The sequence below is a fragment of the Amphiura filiformis genome, chromosome 1 (assembly GCF_039555335.1).
Source record: "Amphiura filiformis chromosome 1, Afil_fr2py, whole genome shotgun sequence".
Taxonomy (NCBI): Eukaryota; Metazoa; Echinodermata; class Ophiuroidea; order Amphilepidida; family Amphiuridae; genus Amphiura; species Amphiura filiformis.
Window position 1 is genome coordinate 59,852,328 of NC_092628.1, and position 15,882 is coordinate 59,868,209.

Below are 15,882 nucleotides of genomic sequence, written 5' to 3' on the forward strand. Positions count from 1 at the left end.
CCTTCAGTCCTTCCTTTACTTTCTTTGTTTGCTTGCTTGCTTCCTTCGAAGTTCCTCCTTCCTTCCTTCCTAGTGCCTTCATGTCCGATGAGAAGTGGGAGATCATTGCTGTAGATGTATGGACTAGATAATAGCTGATAATCCGCAGTGAACTCAAGTTTCCTTTTTTTTTCCATAAAAACAAACTCACGGTAAAAACGTTTTAAAACAATTTGTGTCAAAAAGCATAGGCCTAAGGCTATAGAAATGCTTTTTAGTAAATTAGCAGGCTAATATTATGTAGACGTCGGTTTTTTGTGTTTACACAGTGCAGCTAGGCCTATACCCTAAAATCAATGTATAGTGCCATTTTTTGACAGTTTTTGTTACTTTTTACATTTTTTCCGACCTGTTTTCTTTACTAATTCTTTTTGCCATCCCTTCTTCTTCCGCCGCCCCTTCGTTTTGGCCCCCCTACTTTTACCCCGGGGGGCTCTCGCCCCAAAGCCCCCCCCCCAAATACGCGCATGTTATACATGGATATCATCATGTCGGACGCGTATACGATTAATAGCTGTTAAAATAAAGGAATAAGGTTGCAACTCGATTTGCAATAATATAAATGTGTGTTTGCTCAAATTCTGGGTATTCGCATAGACATACCAACCTAGACCTATTACTGCCCATCCTTTACCACAGCGGGAGGTGAAGCCCCGTATCCAAGGTGATATTGACGGATTGACGGGGTTACTAGGCGCGGAGAAATATCGCAAACATGTTTGACGCGCTCGTTTGCGTGATTACTGCGCCGTTATCGCCGCGTCAAATGCAACATGTTCCATAGACGCGAACATGTCTGCTTGTTTGCGTCCGGGTATGCGTCCTTGTCAAATTCGTTGCTAAGCAGTGTCGGCTTCACTACGCGAGTCAAAGTCATAGGTCTAGGTTCTTGTTTGTCTGGGGGTATTCGCATAGACATACCAACCTAGACCTATAACTGCCCATCCCTAACCATGGCAGTAGGTGAAGCCACGTATCCAAGGTGATTTTGGTCGGGTGGTCGGACGCGGAGAAATAAGCGTTCATGTCGGGAACGAAAAACGCGATCGTTTGCGTGATTGCTGCGCCGTATCGCCCGCGTCAAATGCAACCGATGTTCTGTAGACGCGACAATGTCTGCTTGTTTGCGTCCGGGTTGCGTCCTTGTCAAAATCGTTGCTAAGCAGTGTTGACTTCACTACGCAAACCAAAGTGGTAGGTCTAGGTACTTGTTTGTCTGGGGGTATTCGCAATAAGGGCGCCGCCAGCGGTTTGCGATGTATTCGTGATGATCATGGGAAAAGGTCGACATCCAAGCCCGCGCAATACGAATATTACCATGCTATTACATAGGAACACGTGATAATATTTTTTAGTTTGCCAATATAACGGTATTATACGCAAATCGATAGAGAAAAAATTAATTGTGCACATTTCAGATCACATTATTAAGTATTATTGAGTATCGATTCGCGTGTAACACCGTTATACTGACAAAGTAAAAATATATTGTCACGTGTTCCTATGTAATAGCATGGTAATATTCGTATTACGCGGACTTGGATGTCGACCTTTTCCCATGATACATCACGATTTTCCCATGATACATCACGATTACATCGCAAACCGCTGGCGGCGCCCTTATTGCGAATACCGAGAATTGTAGCCTATGTTTACCCCCCCCCCCCCATAGACCCACATAATTTTGTAGAGGTTTGTGCAATAATTCAGTATATGCGCAGTGGCGTAGACTTCTTTTTGACATGGGGGAGGGGGTGTGGTTGGAAAAAATTTCTTGAAGTATAGTGAATGCAGCATACTAAGTTTTGGCGACATATTATGAACTTCAATGGTTGACATTTTGAAGTTAAACTCGGGTGAAATAGGCTATTCCAGAAAATAAGCGCACACCCCCTATAGGCCCTAGAGGAGTTCGGATATCCAGTCTTTTTCTATGCATACAAGCTCCGGAAATATGTTGTAAATAGAATCAATTCGCGTGAAGAAAAAAACGAAACAAAATGTTAATTTCACAATTTTTCAGTTTTTGAGGATAAACAAGAAAAACTGGGCAGTGGCATGGCATAGATTTCCTTTTGACATTGGGGGGATGGGGTTGGAAAATATTTCTTAAAGTATAGTGAATCCAGCACCACCTGTTGGCAAAAGAATAAGTTAAATACGCGCGAAGCGCAAGAAAACTTTTGCCATTTTGCACACAAATTTGGACTTTTGGGGCTAAAATGACCAATTATGAGGTTAATTTGGTCAGAAACCCACATACAGGCGTCAACTTATGGGGGGGTGATTGAATGGACCATCCCAGCTGGCAAAATTGGGGAATTTATCCCTCCCTCCCCGGATCTACGCCTATGAAACTGTGAAATCTGATAGGCCTAGGTCTAAGGCCAATGGAACTCGAGTATTAGTTTCCGATTGGATGTTTGAAAAAAAGGATGAGGTCGCTATTTCATTATTCATTATTCGGTCTCTTTTCATTATCCATTATGTCAACAAAATCAATGATTTTATGAACAGCTTTCTCCAAATTTAGGTTCCCCACCAGTACCAAAGTATATATTGTTGATGAAAGACCATCTCAAAACCGGTATTAATGCTTAAATCATCTTTACAGACATTTTGCAACAGATTGAGAAAAGATTTCAATTTGTTTTCATAAAAAATGAAAAGAAATTTGCAATTTTGTAATAAACATGAGGTAATCCTTAAATTTCCATTATTTACTACATCCTCTACCCCTACAACTAAGAAAAACTGCTGATTATGATCAGCATGGGATGTCAGACATTTTGAGAGTTTTCAATTTTGATTATTATTATTATTATTATTTTTAATTAGTTTTGGTCAAATTCAAAAAGTGATGCGGGCGGTCAATAGGAAACTAACAATCGAATTCCATTAGCCTATAAATAATAGGAGCTCACTGAGCGGTGGGGCAATTGATTGACCGTGTTGAAAGGGGACAGGCATTTGGGAGTGCAGTAAGGAAATCAAATGATTATAGGCCTAGTATTGTTTTAATCAGAAAATTTGTTTTCTGCATTGATCTCTCCATCATAATTCATGTCATTTATAAGAACCACAGATATGAAACATAGGCTAATAAAACATGATTAAAAAGTGGGCTAGTCCTGAAAATGGGAATCCCCAGAGATATTTATACAGGGTTGCCAGATAGCAAACATAATTCGCTAAAAATCAGCCAAAATGTATGAGGCAGGTCGATGAGTGCTGATTTCATGTGTCATGCCTTTGCCGGCTGGAATCTTCAGTCTGAAATACAAGAACCAAAAAAGTTCTTTAGCAAAGAAAATAGTTCTCTGTAGAACCTTAAGCTTGAAGAAGAGGGGGGAAACATGCCCCGGGCGCCACCCTTAGGGGGGCGCCAAATTGACCAATTTAGCATCGATTCTGGGAGCTTCTGGGCCTTCCAAGAGCCTCTTGCTTAAGATGCGCGAGTAAATTTCCACGTCAAATCACCTGGCAGGCAGGGTGGAAGTTCTGTGCTGTTCTTATACATACACATATTGACGGACCGACCACACGCACTTGAGGAACTCGCGTCGTTTTGAATTGTAATTTTTTTTTTTTTTTAATATTTTTTTATCTCCATGTACAAAAGTGAAAAGTTGAAGCCCAAAATTGGCACTTTCCTTAATTTTCAGTGCTTTGAAATTCATGGGAGTAAAAATATGGCCAATTTCGAACATATTATTTTTTCACCCCCCCCGAAAAACCCACCCAAAATGCCCCCCCCATCATTTGAGCAATTTTCAATTTTTGCTCATTGAAGAGGCCCTATGTCACATGATCGATAACGAAAATTAACGAAACATTTTAATAAAACCTAAGAAAAGACCAGAATATTGTAAAACAAGAGCGGTCACCGCACCATAGCTGAACCATGGGGCTTTGGCAATATATTGTGGACAGTACATGTAGGCCTATCACCCCTTTATGGAAACATTGACCTTTTACTCCTATATGACCCCTTAATGACCTTAAATGAATTTTAAATTATTTTAAACATGTTTAGAATGTCATAAGGATCGTTGCATTGAAATTTCATCTCAATTGGACCATTTCGAAAACTTGACCCCTTTATTGACCCCTTAATGACCTTAAATGAATTTAAAAAGATTTCAAACATGTTTACAATGTCATACAGATCATTGCATTTAAATATCAGCTCAATTGGAGCGTTTTTGAAAACTTGACCTTTGACCCCTTTATGACCCCTTAATGACCTCAAATGAATATTAAAATATTTTAAACATGTTTAGAATGTTGTAAGGATCATTGCATATAAATTTCAGCTCACTTGGAGCATTTTTGGTTACAATGACCTTGTTTGACCCCTGTGACCCCTTGGATGACATCTGACATTCATGACATTAGGAAATAGTTTTATCATATTCTTTACTTCTTTCTCTTTCATTTGACACCACTTGGGGGTTCATACCTTTGTGGGATTTAAAGATATGTCCATTTCAGACCAAATGGTTGGTAAGTAAGTAAGTAAGTAAGTAAGTAACATAGACTAATATAGGCTGATAGCCTGATACCATTTCATGGTTCAGCAAAAACACAAAAATGCACAAAATTCTTTAAAATAACGGAAAATATCAGTAGATATTCTAAGGTAACACTGAATTTCAGGACTGATATTCTAAAATATTTTGTTTTTTAAGGATACTTTGCGTTATCGATCAAGTGACATAGGGCCTTCCAAGAGATGAAAGTCAACAATTTTTCGCGCTCGGCGCACGCATTTCAGCACGAAATCAATTGAAAGAACATTTTAAGACAGTATTCAACTTCTAGTAACCAAAATTAACTAGTGGTAGGGCTTATTTTTCCAAAATTTTGCGCGCTCCACGCTAAATTGTTTCAAGAATGGTGGGGGAAGCGTCTAAGATATTCTAGGGTGGGTAGGGGCGCCAATTTTGTCCCGGACGCTACCAACCCTAGTTACGCCACTGATAATAGGGGTTTAGAACAGAAGAAGGTTAATTCTTTAGCCAAGAAACTCATTTTTAGAACCAACGGGTTAGGCCTACCTCCTATTCATTTTTCTTAGCTTTGTTATATAAACATGACATCAACAATCACATGGTCAAGAAATACCCCCAAATGACTCGCTCCTGCACCATGACTCAGACCATGACTGTACTCAGGTCTAATGAGGGGCTGCCAGCAGTCAGTGTACTTTTTGAGAGGGGGAAGGGGCCCGGGGAAGGGGCCCGGGGAGGGGGCAAGGGTGAAAGACAAAAGGGGTGAAAACATTGACAAAAATGGTAAGGCTAAAAATGACCAAAAAGGCCTAGAAAAGCTTAAAGTGTCGGGCAGCCAACATCCCACAGCGGAGAAGACTTTTCACATGTGGGGGGGGGCAGTGGCGTAGCGTGGGTCATCATATCGATGATTGGGGGGGGGGGCCCCGGGTCTGATGGGGACTGGGGTTTTCGGCAATTTTCCTATGGGATTTTCTAAATTTTGCAATTGATTGGGGGCACATGCCCCCGTGCCCCTATGACGCTCCGGGATGCAAAATGACGCTACGGCGCTGGGGGAAGCAATTTGCAGGTCGAAATCCCTGGGTTGAAATGCAAAGATCGCACTCATAGGGCCTGCACTTTGGCTCGACATTTGAAAGGGGCGTGAATTAATTTTTGGATACGCCCCTATTATAATTAGGTAATACTCGACGCACACACATTCCCTATATGTATATACATGTACCACATGTAGTCAATCTGTCTGCTTTATCTGTATTGCGCCGTTCTTAAGCAAATACGGTAGTTAAACACGATTTCATCAAACATTATAACAATAGCTCTTTTACAGTGTGCAATCATCCCGGGCAATAATTGGGCAATAATAGAGGATGTGCGTGAAATTATTGATTGGCTCCATACAAAGGAATTGAACAGGTGTCCTTCACCGTAATCATGGCACAATGCAGTGCATTCAATCAAACGTTGTCGTCAACCTATTTGATCGTATTTGTGCATTTGTTATGTATGTGAGACGAGCTGTCGCGGTAGATTGCAATAGCTTGTAATCATGCTTTTGTTGAATGAATTTGAGTACTCCGCCATATTTACGGTATGATACGTCATAATCTAGGTGATTATTTGCATTGGATGTCTTGAATACGCTGGCGAGGTTGTGTAATAATCGGATTAATGCTATAACAGTAGGTGAATACAAGTTTTGAATATATCGCGTTGCAAAGCCCCATTCAGTGATCCCAGCGAAAGTGAAAAAAAAAATCAAATTGTTACTTTTATAAAAAATTTAATGAAAAAATTGGCACAAAACCCAAGAAAACGGCAGTATTGACGAAGTTGGAAGCCCCATTCAAATACATGTAGCTAATTTATATATACTGTCAGTATATAAATTACAGATTCACGTAAATGCATTATTTTTGTCTTAAATAGGCCTACACGGCTTAGGGCTGAACCACTAGCAGAAGACACCAAGTTGATGTTTTATGACCTTTGACATTCTTTTGTGGCGAGTGACATGGTCAGTTCAATTCACGCCGAGTGTCCTTGACAGGTTTAACTCTGCTTCGGTGGTCATGAAAGAATTCAAAAGATAACCTCTGCCCCAACAATCCCAAGCAATTGTCTGAAACTGCTCTTCGGATGGTGTATCATAAGAACTCAGTCGTCAAATGATGATAGTCATATAATGACCAAAAGATTATTACTGACTATATCATTGAAGACTGAGTTCCGCAGTCTTGTACAAAATCTGAATTTTGATGATTTTTACGATCGTCCGGATGAAAAAAATCACTGAATGGGCCGTTAGTTCCTTCCTCTCCTTACACGGGCAATATACATTAAAAAAAAAAAAAAGAAGAAAAAAAAAAGACAAAGACAAAGAAAAGAAACAATAAAAGAAAAACAAATATGAAAAGTTCGAACAATATTTGGTTTATAAAATTAATGTGACCGTGATGAGGCTCGAACTCACCACCTTCCGATTTAAAGTTCCACGCGCTAGTGTACCAAATTCTGATGCCTTACCAAGTGAGCTGTGCTCCTGAGATACGAAATAAAAATAAAATAATACACTGTATACCTGCTTGTGTCGGTAATTGATTTGCTCAAATTCCATAATGGTACAGTGCAACAGAGCAAAAATGCCCAAAATTTAAAAGGTATATAATTTATGACCACTATACACTACACATAAAAATACTAATACAAGGGAATTTCAACGTAAGAATCCAAACAATTAAGTACCAACATGCACAGCTTTGTCCTTATATCACATTTGGGTTTTTAACAAAATGTTATCAAACCTCTACTGTGATTGGCAGCTGCACAAGGCATCTCTTTGATAGCTGATCATGGCCATCCTTTCAGCAAGTGGCTACTAACTGACCTTGACAGGCTTGAATGAGCACTGTCATCTGCTACAAAACCATCACACTCTAGGACTACACTCTAGGACCTGGTCACTCCATAATGCTACAGGGAGCACAGTACTTTGACAATGGAGTGAAAGACTATTATTATTGATTAGGCGCGGATTTTAAAAGTACAGCTCCTATGCGTGTATAGCAAAAAATTGGAATAGAATGTTTGGAATCATGTAACTAAAGTACTAAATGCATTCTGCAAAATGCGCTCTGACCAATTTATAAAGCATTTCATTAGCTTTAATTTGATATATTGTTTGACATATTTGGAATTATGGTAAATCATTAAATAAAATATTTATTAATTAATCAATTATGTCAATTAATTAAAAATTTAATGCAAATATGGATATTTTCTCTGACAGAATTGTAGGATTTGACAAGAGCCATCTTTCTTGTAAGTTTGATTCTTATAACATTATGGTATCGTATTGCGTCCCGTTATAGTTGCAGAAAAAAATACGCGTGCAGGACACACATACGCACACACCCCCACACACCCAGAGGATCGTACCGTTTTACAATCGTATAACATTCATTGGCGCTAGTGAGTAAATTTCAATTTTCTTTGCTTTACCTCACTTCTTCTGCTCAAAATTAAACGGGGACCTATCTGACAGTAAAAGCTTACATTTTATGGAAATTATGTTTAACCATTTGCTTAAGGATACGATACATGATTTACCGACAAGTGACTCATTTCGGAATGCGATCATGAATTTTGAAGAAAAAAAAAGTTTCCACAGGCTTCGTTGGGAATCGAACCAGCGATTCGAAACTTCCTTCGATTACGCGTCTAGCGCTTTACCGTTCGGCCACGGTGGCAGTTGAGTGGAGGAGTGTAATGATAAATGATAAATCTCATAATGCCATCTTTAGCCTTTTGTTTACTAAAAAAGACGCGTTTTGTAAAGATAGATTACCCGTTTTATGCATAAAGAGCACGAACGTTTGGGAAAGGTTTCAAACAAATAATAAAGACACTGATGTGATGATGAAATTGCGTAAGTCGGGGAATACATGCGTCGCAATGTTTTGTTTTGGTTATAGGAATTTGACCTTAAAATTTACGACTTCATGATATTATCATTCGAAATCAACAAAAGATATTTCAACAGTATATGGCATCATTCTTTCTCTAGAATGTTTTATACATGTATGTGAAATAGCTTCAACAATGGTTCGCTGCATAATGGTAAAAACAGCCTTGACCTAAAAAAAAAGGGCGAGAGGTACCATATTTACGGATTCAGGCTAAATTTAAAATTGATATAAAACGTTTGTTTTTGATCGATTACAAAAATTAATTTTGTCATATAAAGAAATTGTGTCTGGCGTGAATTACACTACAGTTTTTATTCTTAGGGCTCTTTGACTTCTTCAAATGATTTTTTAATGATAGAGTGAATCCCTGGCCACCTATAATTACGCACAAAAGATCGAGTCCCCTTAAACAGCACAAAACAGATAAAGCAGACAAATTTACTATACATAGGCCTATACATGTATGGTATCTGTATGCCAGGGACTGTTTAAGAATATAACATTACATTTATGATATTTACTTCGAGGACTGTTATTTATCAAAAATGTGAAAAATATCAAATTTTAATAATTTGTCATAAAATTTGTATCATATCGTGAATTTCAAACAATGAAATTTATTTGATATCAAAAAGACATTCTTCGTATTCAGAATGCAATTCGATATGTCTGATGTGCTCTCATGTCCCACAAAAAATACTATCGAAACGCTCAAAACAGATCCCTTAATTTGGTTAATTTTCTTTTCTTGTTTTCTTTATTTTTTCTTTATTTTTCTTTGATTTATATTGCCAGGGTAAGGAGAGGAGGGAACTAAAGGCCCATTCAGTGATTTTTTGATTTTTTTTCATCCCGACGATCGTAAAAATCATCAAAATTCAGATTTTGGATACTAGACTGCGGAACTCAGTCTTCAATGATAGTCAGTAATTTTTATATTTTTGACATTATTATGACTATCATTTGAGGACTGAGTTCTTATGATCCGAGGAGCAGTTTCAGACAATTGCTTGGGATTATTGGGGCAGAGGTTATCTTTTGAATTCTTTCATGACCACTGAAGCATAGTCAAACCTGTCAAGGACACTCGGCGTGAATTGAAAGACCATGTCACTCGCCACAAAAGAATGTCAAAGGTCATAAAACACCACTTTTGTGTCTTCTGCCACTATCTAAAGGCCTATGGCTGATTTTGTACCTTTCGTCATTGTCATAGATGTGCTAACTTAAACATAGCTTGCTAGTGCAGTGGTTCAGCCGAAAGCGCCGTGTGTCTAAGACAAAAAATAATGCATTTACGTGAGTCTGTAATTTATATACCGGTACTGACAGTATATAAATTAGCTACATGTATTTGAATGGGGCTTCAACTTCGTCAATACTGTCGTTTTCCTGTTTTGTTTTTTTGCCATTTGTTTTTCATTAAAAAAATTTATAAACGTAACAATTTGATTTTTTTTCACTTTCGCTGGGATCACTGAATGGGACTTTATAGCGCGGATTATTCAAAACTTGTTTTTACCTACTGCTATATAGTAATAGTAGGCCTATTAATCCGATTATTACATAACTTTGCCAGCGTATTCAAGACATAGGTTATGTAGGGATCAACTGTACATGGGTATAGAGGCCCTGCATGCCTTTATCGATTGGCTCCAAACAAAGGATTTGAACCGGTGTCCTTCACCGTAATCACGGCGCAGTAGCCTACAGTCCATTCAATCAAATGTTGTCAGTGTGCGAGACGAACGATGTATAAATCTGGAGGTCACATCATCACTTATCATGCTTATTGTAAAAAGTTTGTCCAATGCATATACTGTGTGTATTGTTCCCGGTATTGTCAATACAGTCAAGCAAACAGGTATTATATTTTGAAAAGGCCGCTATAGTATATTCACAGGGGTGTCTTGAATGGCCAATCATATGGGACATAATCAAATTGCAGTGACTGCTTCCTTTGTTACCACATGTCAGTCATCTTGTGATTATTGGACCATGTAAACCTGCAAAAAACGAGCCAAAGTGCAGGCCCTATGGAAGAGATCAAGTTTTGCCACATTTATGCTCACCGCAGTATATGACGTTATAAGCTATTTAGGATGAAAATGCATTATATTGATTGGCGAATTTGTTTAATTTTGTCCACATCAGTTAATTTTACATGGTAAATGGAAAAGTTACCGTTATAGCATTTTTAATATTGACATTTTTGGTAAAAAATGTTTTTGAAAAATCACAACTTCCATTTGTAAACCCAAATATCTCAGTTTACGTCACTTTTTAGAAATAACAGACATGAAAAATGAAATTTTTAACGCCAAAAGAAACTTTTACGGTCTAAAAATTTCAAATGTGTAACATGTACTGTGAGGAAAATCACCACACATTGTTTGCTTTTAAAAAATTCGTTCAGTTTGGCAACAGGACTCCAATTTTACAAATGATGTCACTCTCGCATGCATCCGGGCTCTTGACATGGCGGCGATGTTGTCGGAAGTTGCAGTGCAGAACCGTATCTAAGTTTTGTGCGAGATTTTATTAGTTTGGTAAGTTGAATTGCTGGATTATAACAGTAATTAGTAAATTGATAGTTAGATGTACCTCAAAATTTGTTGGGAGCTTGTTTGATGCAACTTTGGTGATGTTTGCAGACTTTTGTTTTACTACTAGTCGTAGAAGACGAGCCCATTTATTGACATTGAGAATTCAATGGCAATGCAATGAATGACTCACAATAAATGATCAGCTCAGTGCAGTGTGATATTAGCAGAACAAGTCATATCTAAAATGTTTTCTCAATTTGAATTTTATGCTTTCTAGCAACGTACTGATCCCTGTACTACAATGTGTGATCGCACTGCATGAGACATGCATTATATGAATGATGGATCACTCATGTATGTAGAAACCCGCCCGGGGTAAAACCCATTTAAAATGAAAAGTAGGTAAATAAATATTTGTGATAAATTGCGTTGACCGTTAATAATAGACTTGTAGTATACATGTAGTACTATACTATACTCTGATCAGCTGGTAATAAATTCATAACATTGTGAATTGATATAGAATGGCGTACAGTGCCGTACACACAGCTGGGCGCAGCACTTGCTGAAGTTGATATACATGCGAACTGCTCTTTGCGTAGATCACGCTTTTGTGAATTTACCCCGGGAATTTACACAGGCGTAAGTTAGGACTTAATTGTCTCGCGTACAAACAAAAACCGAATAATTCTTGCCTATATGCTATAGTAGGGATGTTCATAAAATTTTGAAGTTCAATATTTTATTTGAAAGAGAATTAAATTACCTAAACAATAAGGGGTCAATCATGTTTCTAGTGCATATACTTTTGAAGTTACAGACAAAAATAGTGTCATCAAATTGCCCAAAATTTTGTGTGTGAAATTGTGACAGCAGGCACATGTACAGCCCTCGAATAAACCCACGGCACCCATGGCATTTTGCCGTGGGTGCCCATCCCCATTGCCGTAATGCCCTCAAAATATGTCCTTTACCCAAGGCAGTCACTTGCCTTGCCCTCTAATGAAGTTGCCGTCGGTGCCCCAGCCCTGCCCCTCCATTATAAAATCATCCATCTATGTTTGTGTGTATTTTCTTCACTTTGAGAAATTGCCTTGGTGCCCTTCTCAAATTTTCAACAGTTGCCATGATGCCCTCTTGAAATATTACAAACTGCCGTGCAGCCTTGCCTTTTCAGTGAAAATCCAAGGCAATTATCAACTTGTCCTAAAAAAGTTGCCGTGCCCCTTCAGATCCTTAATTCGAGGGCTGCACATGTACAATGCACACTACTGTAACTGTATGTGACCCCAGATGACCTCCTATTCTTTACTGTAAGAAAGCTGTTTTGGATGGTCTTGATTTGCACACAAATTGCTTTTGAGCTAAATCGAGCGTCGACTTGGTGGAATATGGATTGCACTATGGTTTATGAATCCAGTATCATGCCAGTACCAACATAAGTCAACATCACTTAGGTTTTGGTTGTCAAAATTAATTTTTAGTGATTTTCTCCATTGAGCCCCACAGTAAAGCCATTTTTGGACCGTACATGCACATTCCACTTCCCTATGGACGAATGGCGCCACCTATAGTGTGTGATGTGAGCTAGCCTAGCTATAGCCAGGCTGGGACGGAGCTACGTCATGCCGGTGAAAACAACCAAGTGCCGGTGAAAACATCTTGCGCAGATCAATCAAATTAGTTTACTGGACCGTGCGCCCACTGCGCAGCGCAAGCATTACACTTGCGCTAAGTGCGTGCTTGGAATGTTTTGTTTTTGAGCTGCAAGTTGCAAGAGGGGTTGTCATGGTCCCATAACTTTGGTTTCCGGTTACATTGCTGAAAAAAACTGGGATGGTAGGTAGGAAAAAAAATTTATGTTGAAAATTTTTTTTGATCCATGATGATGCAATCTATTTTAACCCTCTAACCCACCCCAACCTACAACATGTATAACTATACAAACCCACCCAAGCCCAACCAACCTTTAACCTAACCCAAAACCCTTGCCCTTACCCCCTTAATATTAGGGGAGAAATTGATTTCACCTTGAAAATAGGACCTATTTAATTTTGTATGTTTTTAAATGCATGAATGTGTTAATAATGTTTTAATTACTTTATTTTGCCTCATTTGCCTTATTTCATCAAATTTGTTATTTTTATTGCTAAATTCCCTTTTGGGGTTGGGGCAAGGGTTTTAGGTTAGTTGGGCTTGGGTAGGTTTGTATATGTAGTAAGGTTTGGGGTGGGTTAGAGTTTGTGTATGGGTAGGAAAAACATTAAAAAACTTGTACAAAAAATTATTTAAAAAAATATAATAAAAAAAAAAATTTTCTTCAAAAATTGGATAAAATTACTTGAGTCGGCAGGGTTTTACACGGTCGGTCGGGTATCAAAGTATAGAAATTTCAATTGAATTAACACAGCCTAATTGACATACATGTAGCCCGACTAGCCCCTGAGTATTTTTCACGTATACTGCGCGATGTCGGGCGCGATGACGTATATCAGCGTGTGCACTTTGCAACTGCGCATGTGTAACTCTGAAGTGAATCCAATCAACCATAATGACCATGCCAACTTACTCGTGAATCGTGATTGGTAAGTATTTTAATTATTGTATCCAATACCAAGGTCGTGTGTTTGCGTTGAAGTTTGAAAATGAAATATGATTAATACGGTTGGATCGCGTACTACAATGTACAAGCTGTGTTCATTCAATTGAAATTTCTGCTTGGCTTGGGCTTGCCTTGGTGAGAATCCTTTTCCTCTCCCAAAATGTTCCTGGTCGCATGTCATAAGTTGGGTATGCAAAAATGGTGGAGGGATTACACTTTTCTGAAAATTGCGATATAAATTTGTTTGGCTTTCCCCATATCCTACAGCAGTGGTTGATACCTCATTTTAAGCCTAATTTTATACTCTTTGACTTTCAGTCTACTGAAGTATATAATGATACATTATTCAGTAAAAAAATCACATCAGTTGAAATGAAAAATGCCAGGGGTGGAGCAGCAGGCGGATGTGGAGCAGGCGGATGCAGGCCTGCATGTTAAAACTACTGGTTACTTTTTCAAATCTAGTGAGGGTATGATGTATTGACAGCTTTGAATGTTGAATCTGTACAACTAAAACAATTACGGTACTGACTACTTAAGGTGGTACTACAGCCCCTTATAAATTTTGTGACTAATTTAACATTTTTCTCAAAAAGTAACTACACACTGGTAACAAAAGTTATATTACAGGGGCAAGGAATCCAATTATTTCACTGAAATTTCAGTGATTCAAGACAAGGGGTTCATTATAGTTAAAAGAGTTGAGGTACATTCTAGCTGTACCTCTAATATCATAAATATCATAGATAATGCATGTACCGCTTGTCTTGAGTCACTGAAATTCCAGTGTAGTAACTGGATTCCTTACCCCTATAAGGCCCTTCACAATTGATTCTTAGTTTCCTGTTTCATGGTTGAAAACAAGGGATGAGGCGACTTTTAATTATTAATTATTAATTATCTATTATTTTCTTTATTTCAAAACAAGTGGTCGCAACCCACATCAACCTGTTTCGACAAGGAACATGCATTTAATTATTTTACAACTTTGTATTTGTAATGGTACAATTATGTTCTTTGTTTATTTATCATTATAGTTGATATGATAACAGTCAGAAAGTAGCAAATGGAAGTTATTTAAGGGGGTACTACACCCCTGGCCTATTTTGGGCCTATTTTTGCATTTTTCTCAAAAATTATCGTGCATTGGTGACAAATAAGATATGTATATATAGGGGCAAGGACTACAACTACTGTACTGAAAATTCAGCAACTCAAGGTAAGTAGTTATTGATTTATTGATCAAATATTGGTTTTCCCTCATTTCTGACTGTAACTCCACAACTGTTGTCTGTGCTGAAGTGAAATAAAATTTCCATTGCAGTAGTTGTAGTCCTTGCCCCTATATTATACATATCTTACTTGTCACCAATGCGCTATAATTTTTAATAAAAATGCAAAAATAGGCACAAAATTGGGCAGGGGTGTAGTACCCCCTTAACACTATTTTAAAAGAGAAAATCCAATTTGCAATTTTGCAATTTTCTACTTTGGACGCGGGCAGGAAACAGGAAACTAAGAATCAATTGTAAAGGGCCTAATATAGGCCTACATAACTTTTATTACCAATGTGTTATTATTTTTAGAGCAAATGGTTTTAGTAGGGTTATATCTATGGCATACAATAATATTGTTATGGTCATTTCAGGTTAGTTTAGTGTGGAAATTCAAGATTAATTAGTTCTATTGTTCCTAACTGTCCGTGTTTGGCTGGACAGTAATTCAGGGTTGCATGACTTTAACATGTTTTGTAGTTGACTACAGTCTCACTCAGGCTGCACAAAATAAAGAGTGATTACCAGGGTAGCAGTTTAGTGGGGTGGGTGGTTAAGTCCAGCACTAACTTCAGGAGCCCACCCAGTGGCGGCGCTAGGAGGGGCAAATATTTTACTTGCCCCCCCCCCCTCACTTTTTTTGAGCTAAAATCCCAAAATTATGTAAATTTCCATGTTTTGCGGCAATTTTGTGTAAAATTTGTAGATTTTGCCCCCTGAAATTCACTTTCCCCAAAAAAAATTGTTGGTGCAGCCACTGAGCCCACCACTAAAGATCAATGTTGGAGCCCATCACTCAAATCCAAAGAAAATGTGAATTTTAAACTTATTCTGAACTTATTCTCAAATTGTTTGTTACATGTAGCAATGTAGTCGGAAAGAGAATAGTTCAAGCATTGTCTAGAATACATTGATTGTTACAAGGGAAATATGGCA

The 15,882-nt window shown here is 38.1% G+C and overlaps 1 protein-coding gene across 1 annotated transcript in view; it reads left to right on the forward strand.

Annotated features, from left to right (window-relative positions):
* The first annotated feature begins 10,988 nt into the window (after window positions 1-10,988).
* LOC140149974 (uncharacterized) overlaps window positions 10,989-15,882 on the forward strand; it is a 176,032-nt gene continuing 171,138 nt past the window's right edge. Inside the window, 1 exon segment of the mRNA XM_072171979.1 lies at window positions 10,989-11,073. The gene's annotated coding sequence lies outside the window, so the exon portion shown is untranslated.